Source organism: Gouania willdenowi, chromosome 12 (assembly GCF_900634775.1).
Source record: "Gouania willdenowi chromosome 12, fGouWil2.1, whole genome shotgun sequence".
Taxonomy (NCBI): domain Eukaryota; kingdom Metazoa; phylum Chordata; class Actinopteri; order Blenniiformes; family Gobiesocidae; genus Gouania; species Gouania willdenowi.
This window is the reverse complement of record NC_041055.1, coordinates 2,077,439-2,085,088: the sequence shown is the minus strand read 5'-3', so window position 1 is coordinate 2,085,088 and position 7,650 is coordinate 2,077,439. Positions and strand designations below refer to the sequence as shown.

The 7,650-nt window shown below is 38.2% G+C and overlaps 1 protein-coding gene across 2 annotated transcripts in view; it reads left to right on the top strand.

Moving 5' to 3' along the window:
* The first annotated feature begins 1,917 nt into the window (after positions 1-1,917).
* Positions 1,918-7,650, top strand: part of lhfpl2a (LHFPL tetraspan subfamily member 2a) — a 36,246-nt gene continuing 30,513 nt past the window's right edge. For both annotated transcript variants that reach the window (XM_028463354.1, XM_028463355.1), the window contains exon 1: positions 1,918-2,274. The gene's annotated coding sequence lies outside the window, so the exon portion shown is untranslated. The remainder of the gene's footprint in view (positions 2,275-7,650) is intronic.

Sequence of the window (7,650 nt, the reverse complement as noted above, 5' to 3'; positions counted from 1 at the left end):
AATATAAAAACTACAGCAAAAATACACAAAAATGACACTAAAAACACACAAGATACCCATAAAAATTCACAAAATGACTCTAAAACATATAAAATTTCAGTAAACTACACAAATACAAAATAAGTACAAAAATACACAAAATGACTCCAAAAAACGATGGTGTAAACTACACAAAACACCAAAGAAAAATATACAAAACTAAAACAATAAACAAAATGACACTAAAAACACACAAGATCACCATAAAAATACACAAAATGACTCCAAAAACAGTAGAAAATTTCAGTAAATTACACATAAAACCCACAAAAGATTGCAAAACAATAGATAAATATTCAAAACTACAAGATGCTCATAAAAACACAAAATAATTAAAACGATAGAGAAAAATATCCAAACGCCAGCCAAAAATACACAAAAATGACTCAAAACTTAGAAGTTTTAAGAAAACTACACAATAACAGAAAAATAATTCTGTGATTTTAAGCAGTTTTTTACCTAAGTTCATTACTAGACATTTCAGGCGACCCCATTTTAATTCTAGGCGACCCCACATGGGGTCCCGACCCCAAGGTTTAAAATCGATTGAATCAGCAGCAGGACAAGTGCTATGCTATATAAATTTAAAATACATATTCATGTTTTCTATTTTCACATACAAATACAAAAAATGATTTAAAAATAGAACAAATGACACAAAAATGCACAAAATTACAGGGAAAAAAACCAAAATGACTCCAAAAACACACAAAATGATAGAAAAATGCTCAAAATGGCAATAATAATGCACAAATAATTCCATAAATGCACAAAACAACAAGAATACATCAAATGACTCCAAAGCAAACATAATGATGGAAAATGAACAGTGTGTGAAACCTTGGGACGTCTGAGCAGATGTTTGTTAGTCACACTGAAGGTCACGCTGAAGGTCAGAATGAGTTACAATAATCCTGGGAAGTGCACAGATAACATCAGACCTCTTATTGACAATGACTGCTCTTGTTTATCCAGACCCCCCCCCCCCCCCCCCCCCCCCCCCCCACAGTCACATGACTTCACTGATGTTTCAGCTTCATTCATGTCTCACTTATCATGAAGAGAATCCAGCGACTGAGTCTAAACATGGTCCATTCTTTAAAGGAAACACTGGGATGTGTTTGTGTTTCTGACGATGGAAATGTGAAGGACAGACTAGAGCGGACATGGGTAACTGGAGGCCTGGGGGCCACATGTGGCCCTCCATCTAATTTTGTGTGGCCCCAAAAGTAAATTGACTAATGACATTAACAAAACAACTCAAAAAAAGAAAAAAGCAACAATACACAAAATGACGGAAAAAAATGCACAAACTTGATTAAAAGTTTAACAAAATGCCAAAAAAATACACAAAATTATTAATAAATAAAACAAAATGACAAAAAATACACAAAATTATTAACAAATAAAACAAAATGACAAAAAATACACAATTATTAATAAAAAAATACATATATAAAAAAATACACAAAATTATTAAAAAACATAACAAAATGACAGTAAAATGCACAAAATGACAACGAAAATACACGAAATACAAAATGACAGAAAATGCAAATACAAAAAATGAATAAAGAATAAAACAAAATGACTCATGAAATGCAGAAAATGACAACAATAATACACACGGTGATTAAAAAACACACAATGACAACAAAAACACACAACATGACAGAAGAATACAAGAAATGACAAGACAAATGCAAAATCAATTCAAAGATAAAACAAAATTACTCCAAAAACACACAAAATTACAGAAAAACATACAAAAATGGTAAAAAAAAAAATAAATACACAAAATGACAGAAGAATACAAAAAAAAAAAAAACAAGAAAAATGCAAGAATGACAACAAGAATCCATAAAACATACATAATGATGGAAAAATAACAATAAAAACACAAGTTTCCAGTGTTAAAGTTCATATTGGTGATTATTGTGATATATATTCAGATGTGGAATAAATAAAAGTGATTAAATATCAACTTATCCATGTGTTTTATGCACAAATAAAGAAGTAAAGTAAAAAAAAAAAAAAATGTTTTAAATTAAAGCATAAGAAGAACCAATTATTTGTACTTGGGTGTGGGCGTGCTCTAAGCCTTAGCCCCGCCCCCTGCTCTCAGCAGTCCGGTGTGTGTGGACGGAGCCATTCATTCTGTGGCTGCTGCGCACACACACACACACACTCACACACACACACACACAAAGAGAAGAGCAGAGCAGCAGCTTCACAGTAAGTTTCCTTCATTTAAAACGTGTTTTTAAACGTGTTGTAGTGATTCCCAGGCTCAGTGAGAGGTTGTGAACATGTTGGAGATGTTTAAAAGTGATGATTAAGGCTTTTCAAAAGGACAAAGTGTGGCTTTTAGAAGGTGTGAACGTAGTGAAAGAGAAGAATGTCTGCAAACAATCAGGAAATCTTCAACCACTGAAGCTCTGGAATCACATGGACCAGTTTGAACTGGACTGGAACCATCACTGATCTGTGTTTGATCCTGTGTAAAACTAAACTAGTGTGTGTGTGTTACACACATCTGATATGAGCTGTGATTCATTTCTTCATCGTCATTTTCAATGTGAGGCAGTTTGTCCCTCAGGCCACGTCAGATGAATGTTGGGCCAGGTTTGGGCCGCAGGCCTTGCGTTTAACACCACTGGTTTTTATTCCAAAGGAGGAGGTGATGTTGTGGTTCTGTCGGTGTTTACAGTATAAACCAGAGAACCGGTTCCCGTCTGTTTGTTGTGGGTGAGATGACGTGGGCAACATGCGGCTCGGGGCCCACATACAGCCCTCTGACTGATTTTGTGAGGCTCCCCAAAATGAATGTACAAAATGACGAGAAAAGCAGTGGAAATTACAAAATGATAACAAAAATAGACAAAAAATACAGAAAAATAGTCAAATGATGCTTAAAAATACACAAAATGGCCTAAAAAATGCATCAAATGACAACAAAAACCCAAAACAATAACTACAAAAACAAACTACAAAATTATTCCAAAAACACAGGAGATGACACAAAAGGTTCAGCGAAAACAAACATAAACCCTAAACAAAAAGAAAAACATAAAAAATGGTTTGACAAACACTCAAAATGACTGAAAATGCACTAAAAGGACAACAAAATCGCCCATAAATGACTCCAGAAACACACAAAAGAATGGAATAATACACTAAAAGACAAAAATATGTACAAAATGATTCCAAAAGTTCACAAAAATTAGTCCACAAACCCAAAACGAGAAGAAAAATACACAAAATCACCAAAAAAAGGCACAAAATAACAGCAGAAACACACACAAATGACTCCAGAATTACACAAAAGGACAGAATAATACATGTAAAAGACTAAAACCCACAAAAGTATATACAGTACTAAATGACTCCAAAAGCACACACAAATTACTGCACTAAGGCAAAACGAACACAAAAATACACAAAAGGACAGAATGTTACACGATAAAGACAAAAAACACACAAATATTAAGAAAATGACTTGATAAACTCAAAATGAGAACAAAAATCCATAAAAAGACAGAAACATTCACAAAAGAAAAACTAAAGGAAAAACCTCCAAAGTCTTTGTTCTTCCCTGTATTAATGCTCTGATTGGTCGGTTTGATGTCAGTGATGTCATTACAGGATATTTCACTTCCTTAAATTGAGCTAAACATGCTAACAGAGTTTACGTAGCGTTAGTCTCATTTTGCTAAATTTGCTAAAGCTAAACTTTCAGTAATACAAACAATAATGATAACGTTTTAATTTCAGTTTTAAATAACGGCTTTACGTGATGAACACACGTGTCAGTGTGAACACTGAGGGACTGACACACACACACACACACACACACACACTTGCTGTCAGTGGTCTGAGTAGATGTGTGTTGGCCACTCCCATCAGCAGAGCTTTGGTGAAACCACACTGTTGGCAGCGCGAGAAACGCAGATGCTTTGGATGAAAGCCTGGAAAACACTGAGTTTAGCTTCACACAGATGAAGATGGAAACGTAACTCCATCCTTAGAGAGTAGAACATGGTAGAACATGGTAGAACATGGTAGAATATGGTATAACATGGTAGAACATGGTAGAACATGGTAGAACAACATGGTAGAACATGGTAGAACATGGTAGAACATGGTAGAATATGGTAGAACATGGTAGAACATGGTAGAACAACATGGTAGAACATGGTAGAACATGGTAGAACATGGTAGAATATGGTAGAACATGGTAGAACATGGTAGAACAACATGGTATAACATGGTAGAACATGGTAGAAAGTAGCTCATAGAGACGTCTACTGGTAGGAATGTGAATAGATTATTATTATTATTATTGGGACAATCTTTCCTTATGCTACATACTTAGCATGTATAGCGTAATCTAATTTCCAATGCATAAACTGTCAACTGTTATTAATTTATATTCTTACACTGAAATCCTGTGACGTTAGCCACAATGCTAACTCACTTAAAGTCCTTAAGCCCCGCCTCCTGACCAATCAGCTCTCCTGTAAAATAACCTGCCCATTGTTAGAAGATCCTGGTTGGTGCAGATCTGAGTTTAGGAAATAATTCTTAATAATGGATTAATTAATCCTGATCTACAGTAGCTGATGAAGCATCAACTCATTCATTCATTGGTTCATAGCAGTGGTTCTCAAATGGTGGTACGTGATGGCACTACAGGGGGTACTTAAGAGAGGAAGTTTAACAAAGGAATGCATTCAAAATACAGGGTTTTATGTTTATTTTTAGTTAAAAATGACAATAATACTAAATATTACCAGCAAGATAAAAAAATATACTGAATAATAATAATAAAAAAAAAACAAACAACATAAAACACAAAATGACACCAAATACACACACACACACACACTAAGAGAGAAAAATACATACTATTACCAGCAAGACACAAAACGACAACAAAGACACTAAATGAGAGAAAAACACACAAGATCACGACAAAATACACAAAAATAACAGAGAAACATACAAAACATCAGAAATACACACACTGACAGAATAATGTAAATAATACCACAACAACAAAGACCCACAAAAGATAAAAATATACTGAATAATAAAAAGAACAGGCAACAACAAAATACACAAAATGAGGGCGTGACAGAAGTTTTTGGTCAGAATTATGGATTTTAATTCTTCATATTTATAAAGAATTATTCCTCAATTGTGACGTAAGTTACACAGTTTCTTTGTGAATGTGATTGGTGTGATGCTGCTAACTCCGCCCCCGTCACACGAGCGCACACGTTGCCAGGCTGAAATCACCTCGATTAAGTGAACATGTTTATATCCTGCTTCATAGTACAACTGCTCTCTGACGGAGAATGTTTGATTAGGTGACGCTAACGGTAAGGCTGCAACAACAAATCAATAAAAATCGACTATTGAAAGCGTTGGTAACAAATTTCACGATTAATTCTTTGTGTCGTGTGATTTAAATTTCACTGACTGTGATGCGGACGAGTGTTTGTGTGCTTGCGCGCCACGAGTGTTATTGTGTTCATGCACGAGTGTTATTGAGTGTGCGCACCAGCATTTGTGTGTGCGCACCACAAGTGTTTGTGCGTGCACACACCATGAGTGTTATTGTGCGTGCGCACGAGTGTTATTTTTTGTGCGCGCACGAGTATTTGTTTGTGTGCGCACCAGCATTTGTGTGTGCGCACACCACGAGTGTTATTGTGTGTGCGCGCACGAGTATTTGTTTGTGTGTGCGCACGAGTATTTGTTTGTGTGCGCGCACAAGCATTTGTGTGCGCGGGCAGTGTGTTTGTGTGTGCGGGCGCCAGGAGTGTGTGTGTGTACATGCACGAGTGTTATTGTGTGTGCACGCATGAGTATTTGTTTGTGTGAATTGCGTGTGTGCACATTTGTTTGTGTGAGAGACATTTTTATTTCAGTTTAATAAGCTTCAGCAGGGTTTAAATGTGTTTATGATAAACTGTTTAAAAAAAAAAATCTGATTCATTGATGAATTTATTGAAAATAATTGTGAGTTGCAGCTCTAGCTAACGTAGAGATATCAGGATATACTGTAGTACTGTATACTCGTAGTAAAGGCCCAAAATGCTGTTTGTTCAGTTGTTGCTGGTTTCCTTTGTTTATTTTATAAATAAAAAAACCAACCTTATGTGAGGTTGTTACTTCCTGTTCATTACTGCCACCTGTTGACCTGGAGGGTAACGTGTAGATTAAAGACGAGTAAAGCAGACTTTTATATTAACTTTATTCCATCTACTCATTCAAAGTCTGCAGCTGGATTTCACATCTGGAGCGGTTTGTTACACAACGACTCTCACATCTGCTTTCCTCCGTTTTCAGGTCATTGTTTCAGAGGCTTTTCTGTAATAAACCTCCAGTGTTGTTTATGTGGCCGTAAACATGACGTAATGTGAGGAGGACCTTTTTAAATCCAAAGTGGGTCACGTTACGTTAGGAGCTTTTTCCGCTCTGAGAAACAGAATCAGAGTGAATTAAAACCAGTCGCCTTTGTCTTTCCTCACTCTGTTGTTTGATTACTGGAGAAGTCTGTTTCCCAGTCCTCACAGAGCAGGAGACACTGGGAGACACTGGGAGACACTAAGAGACACTAGGAGGTTTAGTGGGAGACACTGGGAGACACTAAGAGACACTGGGAGACACTAAGAGACACTGGAAGGTTTAGTGGGAGACACTGGGAGACACTAAGAGACACTGGGAGGTTTAGTGGGAGACACTGGGAGACACTGGGAGGTTTAGTGGGAGACACTAGGAGACACTGGGAGGTTTAGTGGGAGACACTGGGAGACACTGGAAGGTTTAGTGGGAGACACTGGGAGACACTAAGAGACACTGGGAGGTTTAGTGGGAGACACTGGGAGACACTAAGAGACACTGGGAGGTTTAGTGGGAGACACTGGGAGACACTGGGAGGTTTAGTGGGAGACACTAGGAGACACTGGGAGGTTTAGTGGGAGACACTGGGAGACACTGGGAGGTTTAGTGGGAGACACTAGGAGACACTGGGAGGTTTAGTGGGAGACACTGGGAGGTTTAGTGGGAGACACTGGGAGACACTGGGAGGTTTAGTGGGAGACACTAAGAGACACTGGGAGGTTTAGTGGGAGACACTGGGAGGTTTAGTGGGAGACACTAGGAGACACTGGGAGGTTTAGTGGGAGACACTGGGAGACACTGGGAGGTTTAGTGGGAGACACTGGGAGACACTGGGAGGTTTAGTGGGAGACACTGGGAGGTTTAGTGGGAGACACTGGGAGACACTGGGAGGTTTAGTGGGAGACACTGGGAGACACTGGGAGGTTTAGTGGGAGACACTGGGAGGTTTAGTGGGAGACACTGGGAGGTTTAGTGGGAGACACTGGGAGACACTGGGAGGTTTAGTGGGAGACACTGGGAGGTTTAGTGGGAGACACTGGGAGACACTAAGAGACACTGGGAGGTTTAGTGGGAGACACTGGGAGGTTTAGTGGGAGACACTGGGAGACACTAAGAGACACTGGGAGGTTTAGTGGGAGACACTAAGAGACACTGGGAGATTTAGTGGGAGACACTGGGAGACACTAAGAGACACTGGGA